This window comes from Octopus sinensis, linkage group LG20, assembly GCF_006345805.1.
Source record: "Octopus sinensis linkage group LG20, ASM634580v1, whole genome shotgun sequence".
NCBI classification, from domain to species: domain Eukaryota; kingdom Metazoa; phylum Mollusca; class Cephalopoda; order Octopoda; family Octopodidae; genus Octopus; species Octopus sinensis.
Genome location: NC_043016.1, coordinates 26,007,731 through 26,026,486, shown reverse-complemented (window position 1 = coordinate 26,026,486; position 18,756 = coordinate 26,007,731). Strand labels below are relative to the sequence as shown.

The following is an 18,756-nucleotide window of genomic DNA, read 5'->3' as shown; positions in this document are numbered from 1 at the left end:
ATTATCAACTGCACCTAGAATATATCTGGGGATTTTTTGTTTTTTTTTCTATAAAAATAGAATATCAGATGTAGTAGAGTTTCTCATCATTTAGTTTATATAATATAACTACACTATATAATGTCACACCTAAAATAAGGAAAGCTTTCATAAAACATAGACTGACAAGATTATGTTATCACAGTAAAGATGTGTGGTGAAGAAATTCATTTCTTTTTTAACTTCGCATGTGCCCTGGGTGAGTTCTTCTATAGCCTTAGGTTGGTTAACGCCTTGAGGAATTTTGGAGCTGGAAACTACATACATGCATGTGTGTGTGTGTATGTGTGTGTGTGCACGCGTGCATGTGTGTGATGCCTGTGTATGTCTTGTGGCATAAAAACCTTGCCTAAGCTTGCATTTGAAATTTTCCACTCCAAGTGAAGGCCTGGACAAAGTTTCTACAGAAAGACCCACAGCAAATCTCCCCTCTCTTCATGCCACTGATGTTGTCCAAAAGAAAAGTAAAGGTACACCAGGGTCATTGCAGATATTATTGCCACTCTCAGAAAGTAAGGAATTCAAATAGATAAGGTAAAGCCCATGTAAAATATTCCCATCAAATGTCCTAACCATTCAGCCCATCTGTTTACACTGGACTGGTACTTTATCATCTCTAAATGGATGAAAGATAAAGTTGACCTCTTTAGTGCAATTTGAACTCTAGTGCAGAGTGCCAGAACAAACACAACATTCTAACAACTCAGCAATGGCATGAATGTATGGTTAAGAAAGTCTACTTCCCAATCATGTGGTTTCGGAGTCCCATCGTGCAGCGCTTTCAGTAAATGTCTTTTACTATAGCCCTGAGTTGAGCAAAGCTTTGTAAGTGAATTTGGTACATGGAATCTACAAGAACCCTGTTGTGTGAGTGTGTCCTTGTCTTGACATTGTGCAAGAGTTGTCAACAAATGTTATCTTCATACAAGTAAGTGGAGCATTCATTTGCAATCTTCAGTAAAAACATGTCTGGCCATTATGCTGTTCAGCTTTGCAGGACTAAGGAAAATATTACCTTGCTAGGAAACAGGTAAGGATTGGTGACAAGAAACCAGAAACCACATGAAATCCACCTCAACAAATTCTGTTTGACCCATACAAGCATGGAAAAGCAGACACTAAAAAGTGACAATGAGGAGAAGGAAGACAAACAGTGAATGGCAGCTTCTCCTCTTACTCTTATCAACTACAAAATCTATCTTGAAAGTATTTAGTAAGACTAATTATCAGAGTGTACATTAGCAACTATAGAACTATATTAAGTTGTCCTTAGATAATGATGAAACGATAAATACATGAGATAATTATCCCTCCAAATTTATGAGCTATGTGATATATATGTGTGCGTGTATGAGGGAGATAAATAATGTAATAAAAAATGACAGAATATATATATATATATATATATATATATATATATATATATATATATATATATATATATATATATATATATATATATATATATATATATATATATGTATGTATATATATATGTATGTATATATATATTATGGTGGTAATGTTAATGTTGTGAGTAATGTATTTTAGGTGTTCCTCACATCATATCATCTGCTAATAAAAAAAACCTACAAGCATCAGAAATGTGGTAACTAAAAGGGAAGGGAGTTTCCATTATCATGATTATTATCATTATCATTATTATTATTATTATTATTATTATTACCATCATCATCATCATTATTATTAACTTATACTTTTTATATTTGTTTTATTTATCTTATTTCATTTCTTTCTTTTTTCTTTTTTTTTTTTGTGATCAGCAGTTTGTAAAAACTAGGATACCAAATATGGCCAAGGCAAAGAGAAAAAAGAGATAAACACCTTATTGGCTTGCTGAGGAATGCTGGTGAGGGAAGCAAGTGGAGAAACAGGATGGTTTAGAGAGAAAGAAAGCGAGAAAGCGAGAAAACGAAAAATGAGGTGGTGAGTGAAGAGGAGAAGGAAGAGGAGAGAGAATAAAAGAGAAGTGAAAGAGGGAGAGAAAAACAGAGACAGAGTGTGTGTGTGTGTGTGTGTGTGTGTGTGTGTGTAAAGTAGGCAATGGTACTAAAACTGTTATTGCAAAGTGAGTGGGCTTGTTTGTGTAGGTTGTATGTTGGTGAAATTGCAATGAACCAGTTGTGTAAGCTAAACAAATTGTATATAGTTTTAAAACTGGCTCTCCTCTCCTGCACGAACAATAACATAACAGTTGGTTGTGTGTATGCTCTTACCCCACCTCTTTTTCTCTCTTTCTGTTTTTGTTTTCCTCACACATTTTCCATGTGTGAAATAAATTTGCAACTGATGGCAGAAAATCTTTTCTTTTAGAATTTAGCAAAAAAGAAAGTGCCTTTCAAAATCTTGAAGTTATATATATATAACCATTTCATTTTCACTTATTTCCACTGCCAAAAATTTGCCATGGTTTTATTTACACACACACACAAGCACACATATATCTGTAATTTAAAAAACTATATCTGTACATTACCAGAAATTGCTATATAATTCATACTTTATTAAAGATCATGATATATAATTTATATAAAATTAAATGATTTCACTCAAATATGACTAGCTGCTCTCGCAAACAGGTACTGTCCTAGCAGTAAATAGGTACCATACATCCTACTATCTTAAAAATTAGTATGAATAGAGTGATTATGGGTTTCATACCCATGTCATATCATGACTGGAATGCTTTTGGCCATAAATCTGCTCAATCAAGGTTGACCTGAGGTTAAACAAGTAAATAAGGAGAATCTCCTCACAAACACTCAACCTTTTAGAAATAGCAGCTAAATCTTTCTCAAATCATGATCTACCTTAAAGCAGGATACATGGGGCAATGTTAAGTTGATATAAAAAAACAGGGTGAGGGTAAGAATCATTGGGATCACAACGCTACTCAACCAACCTGGTTAAACAACAATATAACAACTTTTGCTTTTACCTGTTTCAGTCATTTGACTGCAGCCATGCTGGAGCACTGCCTGAAAGGGTTTTTTAGTCAAAGAAATCAACCCCAGGACTTATTCTTTGTAAGTCTAGTACTTACAGGCGCAGGAGTGGCTGTGTGGTAAGTAGCTTGTCTACCACCCACATGGTTCCGGGTTCAGTCCCACTGCGTGGCACCTTGGGCGAGTGTCTTCTGCTATAGCCTCGGGCCGACCAAAGCCTTGTGAGTGGATTTGGTAGACGGAAACTGAAAGAAGCCTGTCGTATATATGTATATATATGTATATGTATGTGTGTGTGTTTGTGTGCCTGTGTTTGTCCCTCTAGCATTGCTTGACAACCGATGCTGGTGTGTTTATGTCCCTGTTACTTAGCGGTTCGGCAAAAGAGACCGATAGAATAAGTACTGGGCTTACAAAAAGAATAAGTCCCGGGGTCGAGTTGCTCGATTAAAGGCGGTGCTCCAGCATGGCCGCAGTCAAATGACTGAAACAAGTAAAAGAGTAAAGAGTAAAAGAGTTATTCTATTGGACCTTTTGCAAAATTTCTATGTTATGGGGATGTAAACACATCAGCATTGGTTGTCAAGTAATGGTAGGGGACAAACATAGACACAATGATACACACACACATAATGCATATATATATATATATATACATACATGATGGGCTTCTTTCAGTTTCCATCTTCGAAATTTACTCACAAGGCATTGGTCAGCCTGAGGCTATAGTAAAAGACACTTGCCCAAGGTGCCACACAATGGGACTGACCCTGGAACCATGTGATTGGGAAGCAAGTTTCTTACAACACAGTCATGCCTGCACCTATATTAAATGTTTTAAACATTAAGATGGTAGATTGGTGGGACAACAAAATACTAGGTCAAATATGAAATTTTTAATTTCATCCCTCTGTGTTTGAAGTTGAAAACTTATTGGGGCCCAATAAGTGAGGTCTAGAATTATATCACATCAAAATTGACTGTACCTCTTAAAATGTGTGAATTCTTGTGTAAATTGTGTAAAGTGGAGGCGCAATGGCCTAGTGGTTAGGGCAGCGGACTTGCGGTCGCAGGATCGCGGTTTCGATTCCCAGACCGGGCGTTGTGTGTGTTTATTGAGCGAAAAAAACACCTAAAAGCTCCACGAGGCTCCGGCAGGAGGTGGTGATCCCTGCTGTACTCTTTCACCACTCTAAAGGCGGTGCTCCAGCATGGCCGCAGTCAAATGACTGAAACAAGTACAAAAAAAAAAAAAAAAAAAAAAAATGTACGGGTAGGCTGATAAAGTAAGGACCAGAGTTACAACAATCAATATGTATGTCTTTGTGTAAAGATACAAAAAAAAAGCATTAAACATTCACATGTTGGTATATATTTTACAAACAGTTAGAAGAGAAGGCAGCACTCATGGACCTTTTCAGGGCATCTGGCAGGAGAGAGAAGTCTATATCTTCTCAAACTGGAGATTGAGCCAAATACTTGCAATGGGAGTGAATTCCATTAAGAGGAAAACTAGATGTCAGGTGGCGATACCAAACCTGGTAAAAAGGGTAAAGACCTCCTTCAGTCATGAATGACCTTAGGATTGCATCTAGAAAGTTCACCTCCAAGGCACAGGTCCAGGTATGGTTGTTTATGGAAGACCAGCAGTTGCCCATATATACCAGCTTTCCCTCTCTATGCCATCAATATCGTCCAAGGGAAAGGCAAAGGTCAATACAGCTTGACACCAGTGACAATGCAACCCATTTTTACAGATGAGTGAACTGTAGTAATGTGAAATAAAGTGCCTTGCTCAAGAACACAACATGCAGTTCAGTCTACAAATCAAACTCACTACCTCATGATTGTCAACCCAATACTCTAACCATTGAGCCATGCACCTTCACTAAACCTAGTAATGTATTACTAGGTAATGCACATTAAACCTGGTAATGTATTTTTAAGTCTATCAGCCAAGTTAACTATTGTAGGATTTTAACTTGGTATGCAAGGAACTGGAAAAAATACAATGCAGTATCCCATCTGATACTTTAACAATTCTACCAATATACAGCCCAGGATTATTATTATTATCATTTTTTTTTTGAACGGATAAAAGGCAAAAAGTGATCTCAGTGAATGTTTTTGAACTTAAAGATTAAATAATGCAAGGTATTCTATCCAGCACTCGTGGGTTGTGTTCTCTGCTAATTCACCACTTGACACAAATGTCAGTGAATGAAAATAACTAAACTGAGTTCTGAATCTGTACTGCCAGCTCCCCTAGGATACTGGAAAGTAACATCGATTTATGGAGTCAAAACAGTCATTTAAAAGATATTTGCATTAATTTATATTAATAAATTTTCAGAATTACACACATACACACAGAGTCTGTTTACAAAGATAAGAAACACTCAGTGTAAAGTTTAGGGAGTGGGGTGAAAGTCATTTCAGTTCAGTAAGATATGGTATGCACAGAGAGAGAGAGAGAATAATTTAAATTTGTGATATCTGAGAAAAGTAAGAGGTATATGTAAGTTAGTGTTATGACAAGAAGAGGTTAGACAGTTAAAACAACTTTTAATCTTGGGACAGCCAAAGTGTTATTCTCTCAATGTCTCATGCAACGATACAAAGCACTGAATATAGAGGATTATATGTAGATGTATGTAAAATGTGTGATGGTGTATGGTAATGAAATATGGATGGTGAATGTGGAGGACTATATACATACATATATCATCATCATCATATAACATCCCTTTTCTCATGCTGGCATGCGTTGGACAGTTCAATATCAACAGAAGAGCCAAAGGAGTGCCAAACTCTAATGTCCGCTTTGGTATAGTTTCTACAACTGGATGTCCTGGATGCTTTTTTTGTGGTATCACTTTTATATTCATTTTTTTATGCTGGCATGGTTTGAGTTATCTTCTATTGGTGGCTGCTGCTTTCATTTAGCTTAGTTTCTGTGGCTAGATTCCCTTCCAATCATTAACCATATTACAGTGTAATGTATGCATTTTTCATGACACAAGAGAGGGTGAATAAAGAGGACCTCAAAAGCCTATGTATCTCTGCTCATTTGTTAACCTATCCACAAGGTACACTAGGAACATTTTTTTGTTCTAATCCTGGAAAGACCACCTCACTCACCAATCATTTTGAGGGGATGTGAGTTGCTGGCTTTCTATTGTGGAACCAATATAGGAGGGGTGGTGCCTTGTACACAGGACAATGTTGGGGGTCAAGACAAGTAAACCAGAGAGGGGTGGAAATAACAGAGAGTGTCGTGATGCCGGCTGTGAGGCCAAAAGTGGGTGAAGAGAATACTCAATAACCCAGATTGTGTATATTTGCTCAGATGACCAAGGAGGGGATTAGAGGAGAAAGCAATTATGTGAAAAGGACCTGGATGGTTGGGAAGAAGAAAGGAACAGTAATATAATTTAAGAGGCAAGATTATTTGGGGTGGAATCAGGTCGAGTGGGATTGACAACAACAGAGGTGGATAAAGGTAATGGTGAGAGATGAGTGGTAACAGAAGTGCATGTTAGCAATATGTTCAAATATTTTAGCTTTTCCAGATCGTGAGTCAATCATTTACTAACATAATCAAGTACACCAATGATTATTCGTATAAATGTGAATTTATAATCAGGGTAGAAGAGTTGCAGGTTTCAAAGCAGTTCCCCATAACAATAATCTTTCTAGCTGATTTTGGAACAGTATCTCATATCTGCAGGGCAAAGTTGGAAAATTTGGTTATTTCTTACCTACACATAGTTATGTTCCCTGAATCCTGTTTGTCTGTATTCCTGTATCTTAATCTGTGATCTGTGTATTGTGATCATGTGTTTGTCTTAAGGACTCTCTAGTTTGTTCTATGTAATGCTCTCCACATCCTGAGCATTGCATAGATTATGTTTTCAGATGCATGAGTGCATTTTATTGTGAAGCATTGTCCTTGTTTAAAATAGATCTCTCATTCTTCTGACAGATTAAGACATATACCATAGTTAGGTCTTCTGCATTTTTTTAATTATTGAACCTATTGTGAAGTCTCAGCTTTGTTAGTATCTTTTGTTCTTTATGAAGGTATGTGTTTAGAGGATTTAGTTCAAACTGGGATTTTTTTTCAGTGTTGGTATGTTTTAGAATATGAGGTTATACAGATCAATGTTTTAGGGATTGCAGGTGGAAACATGTAGTAAGACTTTCAATTCTAATGTATTTATTTGTCTTGCTGTATTCCATTACCAGTTAAGGATAGTAATTCCTGTCAAGGAGTGCATCATTCAGTTTGAAGATTTATGTCTTATGTCACAGATATTTGCACAGGATATTATTGTGTAGATTCTTATAGCTAGGTTATTAGCGACATTTATTCTGGTGTGTCTTGGATGGCATGAATTGAATAGAAAATATTGTTTGGAATTCATAAGTAAATGTTGATCTTTTTTTCTTGTTGACTTATCAGGATGTATAAAAATGGGCGTTGATTATAGCTATATTCCATGGTGGATGGTATACTTTTATTAATTCCATAGAAGAGTGTTTCAACTTGTAGTTTTTGTATGTTTTCATTCCACAGGATGAAGCAATCATCAATGTACCTTTTCCAGTTTTCTTGTTTATATTTGAACAAAGAGTTTCCATATTTTTCTAGTGATTTTTGGTATAGTGTAATCTCTAGATAACCCATAACTACATTTGCAAAGAATGAGGTTGTTTTTGTTTCCATCAAAGTCCCAGGAATATAAATATAAAGTATGTGTTCCCTAGAATAAAGTTTAGTCCTATTATACTACATGTGTGTATGAGCACGTATGTATGTACATACACACATATGAATTCTTTTCCTTGTATTTGTATTCATATACAGACATCTTTACAATGCATCAACGATAAGAATTTCCTAGTTTAGAAATGATTCAAAGAATCTTGCTATTCTGCTGACAGCATTCCATTATTTTATCTGTAAAGCAACATAGTATATCACTGATGAAAGATATTTTATACACATTATAGCCATTTTTTTTCCAAGTTGGCATGATTTAGACATAACCTATTGATGACTACTTGTAGTTAGATACACTTCCTGTCACCAACATCCACTTGTTTTTCTTTCAAGAAAGATATTTCCTATACCACTAGTCCACAAAGATCTGCTGAACTACAAGACATGTTTCTGATTTTTGTTCATATGTTGTTGTTGATGAAGACATGCTCTTTCATGTTTGTACATACAAGGGGGTGTGGAAAAGTTGTTGGCTTCAGGTAAAAGAAAGTAGAGGAGGATCAGTTAATTATGATTTTATCCAACATATTCCCCTCTCAGATTCATACACTTATTGCAGCAGTCCTGTAAAAGAAATTGGAAGGTTGGACCTCCAATTGGGCCTATCGTGATACCTTTAAAGCTAAGAACACACACACACATGCAATATATATATATATAATTAATTAAGGGTAGAAATTGATATTAGTCAATTAAAACCAGTGGTCTAGCACATTAAAAAGAATCCGAAGATTAAAATATTTATATATACCAATTAAGGACTGAACACGAAAAGTGGACAGTCAACATGCTAGATATAGACGTCAAATCACCATTCTCCACAAAGATTATGTTCTCAAATAATATTATTTATTTGAGAACATAATCTTTGTGGAGAATGGCGATTTGACGTCTAGCATGTTGACTGTCCACTTTTCGTGTTCAGTCCTTTAATTGATATATATATATATATATATATATATATATATATATATATATATATAGTTATGTATACAATATAATAAAAATCAAAGTGGAACACAGAAATGACCAATGGAAAAGTTTAAATAAAAATGAAAATCCTCTCATCAGCCATAGAGACCCGAATCAGCAGTTTCAACACACACACACATTAGGCTTCTGTATACTTTCCACCTTCTAACATAGGAATCCTACAATCACTCTGTCCTTTTTTTTCCTTAATTTTAATATCCAAATTAAGTGTGAAAATAGTTTTCAACTAAATATATGAAGTGGAGTTTTTTATGTATCTGGATCAATAGTTTTTCAGCACTAATCACTCAACTATGATAAGTAAAACCTAATGTCAGATAATGCAATGTACTTTACCAAAAGATGCAGTACAATAGCTGTATCTTATGGCTGTGTGGTCAGAATCCAAAGACTTTAACTTTTTTATTATTTAACACCCTGAAACCCTCACTGGTTCTATAATAAAAAAACTTCCAGTTTAAATTTATCTAAATGAAAACCTTCCTTTAAAACTCTATGTTAATTTATGTTCCAAGCATCAGTTCAAGAAGGAAAAAGGTATTTTACAATATTCTTCATTATTTAAAAAATTTATTTAAATACAGGCAGTGTATTTCAACAGACACTGGGTAACAAAAGCATTAAAATGATCTAAATTAAAACCCTTATTAAAATACTCATGTTAAATTATGTTCCAAGCAGCTTAATAATGACAAAGTTATTTTATTAAATGGAAATTTATTGGAACAAAGGCAGTGTATTTCAACAGAAATATGGTAACGAAAAGGTTAATCTACCAGTTCTCAGTCTTTTGTAGTGTAGCAATGTCTTTCATTGAGTAGTGTTTACAAACACCCACTCATAATCTTTTGTGAAAACAAAAAAAAGGTAAGTTATTGTAATCAAATAGAAGCAATAGTTTATTATTCACCTTTTCTTATAATATCCCATGTACCGCTTTTTAGATATTTACTTCAAGTTTTTTATAAAAAAAAAAAGACTCAGATTATATATGATATTACACTGGACCTTGGTTTGGCTCATCATCAGACATGTTTCTTCTCACTGATAACACAATGTAGAACTGAAATTTTAATCCTGTCAAAAGTTTTGGAATATAAAAGTATTATATCTAATTAAAAAATTGTATTTCCTATGTAGCTTAAATGTTCATTTTTGTACTTTACAACCTCTCTAAACATGCAGCACGCCCCTTAGCAACCACTTGAGAGTTCACAATGCCTCCAATGACTCAACATGTCAGCCTAGTAGGACCCATATGTCTTCATTTCTGTATGAACAGAATGATTTGAACTTATCACAGCAAGCTAATGAAATGACATGAGAATCCATTCAGTTACTCCACAACTTTATTCAATGAAATGAACCAAAAACATGCTATTACTAATTTAGAGCCATTGAAGAATATATATCTCTTACATTTGAGGTGGCAATATGGCAGAGTTGTTAGAATGTCTGGTAGTATTTGTTCTGACTCTCTACACCAATGGTTCTCAACCGTGATCCATATGGCCTCTGAGGGTCCATACAAGATTTTTGGGGGTCCATGCAGCAAAAAAGTAAAATTGGGTCCACAGTAGTATTTTAAAAGTAAATGAAAAAAATTTTGCATTAGATGTGTGTTTTGTAGTAAGTATAGCAAGAAACAGCTAGGTTTCTTTCCCTAACATTTTACATAGTTCAACCTGTGCAAATAAATGAGTGAAAAACAAATAGGAATATTGTAAGAAGTTTCTATAAAACTAGTTTTTAAACATCAAATAGCTATGAAGGTCCACTAGGAGTGGCTGTGTAGTAAATAGCTTGCTTACGAACCACATGGTTCTGGGTTCAGTCCCACTGCGTGGCACCTTGGGCAAGTGTCTTCTACTATAGCCTCGGACCAACCAAAGCCTTGTGAGTGGATTTGGTAGATGGAAACTGAAAGAAGCCCGTCGTATATATGTATGTATATATATATATGTGTGTGTATACGTTTGTGTGTCTGTGTTTGTCCCCCCCAACATCGCTTGACAAACGATGCTGGTGTGTTTACATCCCCGTAACTTAGTGGTTCGGCAAAAAGAGACCGATAGAATAAGTACTAGACTTACAAAGAATAAGTTCTGGGGGTCGATTTGTTTGACTGAAGGCGGTGCTCCAGCATGGCCACAGTCAAGTGACTGAAACAAATAAAAGAATAAAAGAAAAAGAAAAGAATAGGATTTTAATAGTAATCAAAGGAGTCTATAGACATAAAATGGTGGAGAACTCCTGCCCTACACTCCGAGTTCAAATACCATTGAGGACAATTCTGCCTTTCATTATTTCGGAGGTTGATTATATTGGTACTAATCTGGGACAATAGATCAGATAAACTGGTAGAAGAGTAAGAATGTCAGACTAGATGGCTTGCAGAATTTTTTTACAGCTTTATGTGTTTGGAGTTTAAATTCTGCTGTAGCCTATATGGGTAGTAGACTTAATTTGCCACCAAGTTTAATGCCTCCATTTGACACCTCACGTCTTTAATGGAGTCCACTGTGTAGCAAACATTTCAGCCATGTCTCCAATTTGAGAATACCTTCCTCCCTCTCTCCTACCCAACAGTCTTGAAGGCCCTGTGTCAGGGGCATTGTGCTCCCTTCCTGATTAAAAGATTAAAAAAATGGAGTGCAGGGATGATGAGAAAACAAACACCAAGTTTAGTAACTAACTAAAACAGTACATACACACAACATAACCAATATAAACTGATAAAATTTTGACATCTATAACAGATGTAGTTAAGAATTTCACCAATTTGCAGACAACATTCTTTTAAATTTTGTCTAATATATTTCTGAAATTTTACATAAAAGTCTGAAATCTGAGTAATTCTGTTAAATTTGAATTTGTATACTACATATTGTGGTCTGCTAGTTGCCTGGAGTGTACACAATCTCAATGATTATATACATAAAAATCAAAAAGACCACTTGAGTAGAGAGGGGGTTGGGGGAGAGGGGAGATGGGGAGGCAGGGGGAGAGGAAGAAGGACAGCTGCACTAGCATACACCTGATACTCATTTTCAGCTGAAAGAACTGGAACAACATGAAATGCCTTGTTCAAGGATACAATAAATACACCACCCAGTACAGGAACTGAACCCACACTATTATGATCATGAGCCTAACATCTTAACCACTACGCCATGTACCTAGAAACTTACACAGATTAATTAAGTGTACATTTTTTTTATTGAAGCTATATGACAAAGCATTTTATGACAGGATATCTCTGCCACTAGAGTCAACCTGATATGTGCATGGGCGGTTGATGAAACCAGAGAACTTTTTCAGCTGAATGACCAAAACAACTTCTTCATTGTATACATACAACAACAGCAGAAGCTGTCTTCTGACATATTTTGCATAAATCTTATACTATCATGGATTAACAACAGGCTGCTATTATGTCATCATCATCATCATCATAACATCTGTTTTCATGTTGATATGGACTGGATGATTTGACAGGAGCTGGCCATCTGGAGAGCCATCCAGACTCCAAACTGTCTATTTTTTTTTTTAAATACACCCAGCTCAACTATATTTAAACAGATCTATGTTCAAAAGTATTCATGCAGTGGTTACCACAACTACCAGTTAATACGTTACTTTGTTATTCAAGATGGTGGGAGATTTGGATCTATTTCTATTGAGTCAAGTGGTCCTGTAGCCGTGCCTTGTTGGTTCATGATCATATCTAGTTCCATCCACGACAAACCTCTTTTAGGTAAATGATACTCCAAACAATCATGGATTGGACAGCTTGATGGTATTATGCCATCATTTCTCTTGATGTTGTCACCTAGTCTGTGAGGACTACATTGCCCAATAAAGACAATATCTTGTTTTTATTTATCCCTTGAGATTCAAAAATATAAAATGGAATATTTGACCAAACTTTACTAACCTACAAAAAACAGAATTTCAAACTGCTTTTACTCTACAAGTAGATTAAAAGATAATAATCCTTTCTACCATAGGCACAAGGCCTGAAATCTGGGAGAGAGAGCTAGTTGATCATATCAACCCCAGTACTCCACTGGTACTTATTTCATCAACCCCAAAAGGATGACAGGAAAAGTCGACCTTGGTGGAATTTGAACTCAGAAAATAAGGACGGACGAAATGCCACTAAGGATTCTGCCAGCTTGCTGTCTTAGATTGAAAGATAATTATAATAATAAAAAATCATATCTACAGTTAAATGAAGACTCTTGAAGGGAATTACTAAATGTTAATTTTAGGGATATAAAGCAAGTGAATCCAAAAACACAGTCTTCAATGATGTGAGAGAAGCAATAATAAGGTTAATGTTAGACAATAACTATCATTACAAGGGGATGCTGGATTTGGGTAAAAGAAAATACAGGAGGATCAATTATGATTTTACTCAACCTATATCCCTCTCAGATTCACACACCCATTGCAGCAGTCCTTCAGTTTTTTTAAGCCCTCTAAAAGAACTTGGAAAGTTGGGCCTCCAGCCAGGCCTTTCACGATATCCTTAAAGCCAGAAACTTTTCAGTATCTCCTCATAAATGAATGCCTTTGAGAACAGATGTTGCTTCTAGGAATGTGAAACAAATGAATCCAAAGATAGAGTTTTCAGCAATGTGACAATAATACTAATAATAATAATGCATTCTACAAAAGGCACAAGGCTTGAAATTTTGTGGGGAGGAATTGGTTGATTGCATTAACCCCAGTGCTTGACTGGTATCTATTTTATTGACCCTGAAAAGGTGAAAGGCCAAATTCCACCCTAGTGGAATTTGAACTCAGAGCATAAAAATGGACAAAATATCGCTAAGCATTTTGTTCAGCATATTAAAGATTCTGTCAACTCACTACCTTAATAATGTTTTCAAATTTTGGCACAAGGCCAGTAATTAGGGGAGAGGGGATAAGTCCATTACATTGACCCTAATGCTCAACTGGTACTTACTTTATCAACCATGAAAGGATGAAAGGTAAAGTAAACCTCAGTGGAATTTGAACTCTGAATGTGAAGATGGACAAAATTCCACAAAGCACTTTGCCAGGCATGCTAACAATTCTGTCACCATACCACCCTACTCACTACCTTAATAATCTTTTCTATTATAGGCATCAGGACTGAAATTTTGGGGGAGGGGGGGTTAGTCAATTACATCAACCCCAGTGTTTGACTGGTACTCATTTTATGAACCCTGAAAGGATAAAAGGCAAAATCGACCTTGGCAGAATTTAAACTCAGAATGTAAAGATGGATGACATGCCTCTGACCATTTTGCCCAACATGCTAATGATCACTACCTTAATAATGGTAACAAAACAATAATACTCATGTGAGACATACCTATAGTTAAATGAAGACCCTGGAGGGGAATTTACAGGTGTTATTGTCAGGAATGTTAAACAAGTCCTTTTTTATCATTTTTAATCACCCACCAAAAGATTTTAAAAATCAGAACATAGAGACATGTAATTAATTTTAGAAATTTTGTCTGATGTTCCTTATGGTATTTCATCAGCTAGTTACTTCTTTCCATTGGTCCTAATAGCAAAATACCAGATAGTAAAATCTGGGAATATGAGTGACACCATGGTGCTAACCACTACTTGTAGATGAGACTGGCAAGCCTTCAGGCTGAATGTAACCATGATAATTTTTGGGGTCTCTCCCCCATCATTTTTGTTTTCTTCTCTCACTGATAAATGAGATTCTGGAAGCTATAGAAGTAACTGTTAAATTGATTGGGTCAGAGATGTTTTGGCATGTTTTAATTATGTCAATGTATACTGTTAATTACTTTTTCCCCCTTTGCACTGTCTCCTTACACTGCCGTCATTTACACAGAATTGGAATAACTGATTTGAAAACTGACAAACTATGAATCAGAATCAGAATATTATTGGCCTAATGCCATTTAAATTAGCAGGTAACGTGGAATGTAATAATAGCTTTTATTTTTACATACCTGGGAAGAGTAAACACAAGTAATCCAGAGGGTCTTTGGTTCAAACCTTAATACAAATACTGCTTTACGCTATCAAATGTCTATACAATGACTACTACTCCCTTTAGGAAAGCCACGAAACTCACATAGAACAACCGAAATTGTTGTTAAAACCTGCTACTAAGGAATTAAATGTGAAAAATACAAGTCTTTATGAGTAAGCTGTTTTCCATGCTGGCATGGGTTGGATGGTTTGATTAGAGCTAGCAAGCAGGAGAGCTGTACTAGGTTCCAAACTGATTGTCTTGGTTTCCATGGCTAGATACCCTTTCTAACACCAACCACTTTACAGTTTGTGCTAGATGCTTTTTTAAGTGGCACTGGCACAGGTGCTATTATGTCGCATCAGCACAGGGCTCTTGCAGGCCAATCTTATTCAATAGGGGGTTTGTCATTAACACTTCTGCTGTGGAGAACATGTCTTCTTGGGCAAGGCAAGGCACCAGATAAAAGAGCCAGGACAAGGACATATTTGATAATCATATCAGAGTGTTAGCTATGGATCCAGCAAGCTGTCTTTCGCTTAGCTTTATAGAACCAAGACAAACTAAGCAGCCACCAAATTAAAGGTCTTGTAGTGCTGTATTTTGTCTTGTTATGTTCTGATTTTAAATTCCACTGAATTGAAATTTGGTCTTTTATCTCTTCAGAGTTGACAAAACAAGTAAAGGTGGTGAAATCAATATATGAACAAAACCAATTTTTAAAGGTTTTATCCTACACTTTGTTATGTGTGAGATCAGGTGAACCACTTAGCTTTTGTCAAATACATGACGATCTCTTTACTGCTTATGTCATGAATAAATTAAATGTACTCAGTACAATCTGTAAAGTTGTTGATATTATGAACAGTGTCCAGCTACAAAAACCAAGCCAAAAATGCAACTTATGAGCAAAATATGGTCTACTAGCCCATCTGGAAGAGCTGCAACTCATGCTAGAATGGAAAGGGGCAGGGTTTAAAAAAAGCAGCTGATGATGATGATGATGATGATTTCTACCTTATTTGATCTGTTTAAACCAGATTAAAATGAGATGTTCAAGTTTTCACTGATACACACACGCATACATACAAACACTATTTTAGGTTTCAGCTTGCAGAAACTAAATAAACAACTTTAATTTAGCTTCATTATGTGCTGTTGCCATTTGGGTAAGAAATACTTTTACCATATAGTCTGGTAATAATCTCAAATCAAATAATAAAAAAAAATATACCATAATAAAAATAACTATGCATTTGGTTAAATGCCATATTAACATTGTTGGTTATCAGAACAGCAACAGCAGCAACAACAAACAGCAACTGCAGCAGCAAACTAAAAACTAATTAATATTGCAATAATGATTATGACAGTTTAACATCATTTACAGTTTTGGAAAGACCAAATAGTTCTCACATGCAACAGATGTGAGTTCAATTCTAAGGAAAAAAAGGTTCCAATATTGCAGAATGATTTCTGAACAATGCAGTTCATACAGATCATAGAAGTTCATGCTTTCAATGTACAATGTAGAATAGAATAAAGACTACTATTATACTGCCTTCAACATTACAATATTTACTGAAGGTCCATGCTATAACACCATTTGATAGGAAAAGGGAGAGGCTAACAAGAATATGAATACAATACTGGCTGAGTAACCAATAGTTAAATTTTGAGCATCCTCTTATATTAACCCTTTAGCATTCAGATTTCTTTGTCAAATGTATTGCTAATCTAATCACATTATTTTGAATTAATCTTGTATTATTTTGTAGCTTTAAGATTTCAATGGTGTGTTGGAATATATTTTTTAAATGACATTGTAGGGTTAAGTGTGAGAGACTGGGTTTGGTCAGTTTTAACATAAAAAACAGGTTGAATATTTGGGCTGGATATGGCCAGATTGAATGCTCAAAAAGGTGAAACTGGTTATATCCTACTAACTCTCACACAAACCCTACAATGTCATTCTCAAAAATAAACAATCACATCATCAAAATCTTGAAGTTGCAAGATAACCCACAATTTATTCAAAAACAAAGTTAGTGAATAAGCATTATATTTGACAGAGTTTGTTAAGGAGTCAACAAAATCAATCAAAGATTACTGAGAGAAATAAATAAAACAAGTAATCTTTTGTTTCAGTCATCAGACTGCAACTATCCTGAAGTACCCCTTTGATGGGTTTTAAACCCTTTAGCATTCAGTTTATTCTGCTAAATATAATGCTTATTTATTCCCATTGTTTTCAATTAATTATGCATTATCTTGTAGCCTCAAGATTGATATAATGTGATGTTTATTTTTAGATTGACATTGTAGGGTAGGGGGTAAAAGTGGCCTAATCTGGCTGGCTCAACATTAGGTAGACTATTTTGGCTGGGTTGTTGAGACCCACTTCGGTCATGACTGACCGTGGGATTGCACCTAGAAAGTTACCCTCCCAGGCACAAGTCCAGGCATCGTTGTTTATGGAAGACCAGCAGTGGCCCATGCATTCCGGCCTCCCCTCTCCACGCCACCTGTGTTATTCAAGGGGAAGGCAACGGCTGATACAGCTTGGCACCTGTGACGTCGCAACCCATTTCTACAGCTGAGTGAACTGGAGCAATGTGAAATAAGTGTTTGCTCAAGAACACAACACGCAGTCAGGTCCAGGATTCGAACCCTCAACCTCATGATCATAAAATCGACGCTCTAACCACCGAGCTATGCGCTTTGGCTGGGTATGGCCAGTTTATTTACTAAAGGGTTAAACCAGCCACATCCAGCCCAAATATTCTACCTGTTTTAGGGTAAAACTAGCCAGATCTGGCCTCTTACACCTATCCTACAATGTCATTCTAAAAATAAACAACCACATCATTGAAATCTTAAAGGTATAAAACAATGCCTGAGTAATTCAAAATAATGTGAATAAATAAGGATTACATTTCATAAAGTAATCTGAATGCTAAAGGGTTAATCAAATGAATTGACTGCAGTACTTAAACAAACCAACACCAGTTCATCATCATCATCATCATCGTTTAACGTCCGTTCTCCATGCTAGCATGGGTTGGACGGTTCGATGGGGATCTGGGAAGCCAGAAGGCTGCACCAGGCTCCGATCTTATCTGGCAATTTCTACAGCTGATGCCCTTCCTAACGCCAACCACTCCGTGAGTGTAGTGGGTGCTTTTAAGTGCCACCTGCACTGGAGCCAGGCGAGGCTGTAATCGGCAACCGTCGGATTGGTGCATTGACGTGCCACCTGCACGGAAGCCAGTCGAGGCGGCACTGCTTCCGGCCACAATTCGGATGGTGCTTTTTACGTGCCACCGACACGGAAGCCAGTTATGTTCACATTTTCCATGTGACCTGATTTTCATTGTAGAATCTACTTTAACTATGGTTTTAGTCAGTTGCAGAGAGCACAAGTGAGGTTATGAAAAGAAGAGGTTTCCAGTCCTACCAAAGACAAATTTTTACACCAGGTAAAGAACAGAACAAGAGACTGAAGATTTGAAGTAGGAATATTAGTTAGTAACAAATAATTGTGAGATGTTAAAGAACACAAGAGTTCCTTCCTTAATTGACCAAACATTATATAATCCAATGGGAGGGTTCGTATGTAGTCATTAGGTGTGCTAGAAGTAGCAAATAAATTTCTCTCAGAGGACACATAAAATAATTTGGTTCTCAATGTAATAAAAAAATGGAATGGTCACAGCTGGAATGCCTTTGATAATAAATCCAATCCATGACTTCATGGATCAGACAGAGTTTATTGAGGCAGGTTTTCTACTGCCAGATGTCCTCCTTGTTGCCAACCCTCACCTGCTTTCAAGCAAGGTAACAATTCCAAATGACCAAACATGTGTGTGTGTTTGTGTCTGAGTTAGTCTCCTCGCTATTTCACAACTACTGTTGGTTTGCTTACATCACCCCCAGAACTTACCAGTTTCGCAAAGGAC

At 36.1% G+C, this 18,756-nt stretch overlaps 1 protein-coding gene and 1 long non-coding RNA gene across 3 annotated transcripts in view; one reads left to right on the top strand and one right to left on the bottom strand.

The window, feature by feature from the left end:
* Positions 1-18,756, bottom strand: part of LOC115222698 (integrin-linked protein kinase) — an 82,380-nt gene that overhangs the window by 56,461 nt on the left and 7,163 nt on the right. The gene's annotated exons all lie outside the window — the stretch shown is intronic.
* LOC118767290 lies at positions 84-15,117 on the top strand. Its single transcript, XR_005003196.1, has 3 exons — positions 84-93; positions 190-193; positions 14,976-15,117. It is a non-coding gene; the product is annotated as an uncharacterized LOC118767290 (long non-coding RNA).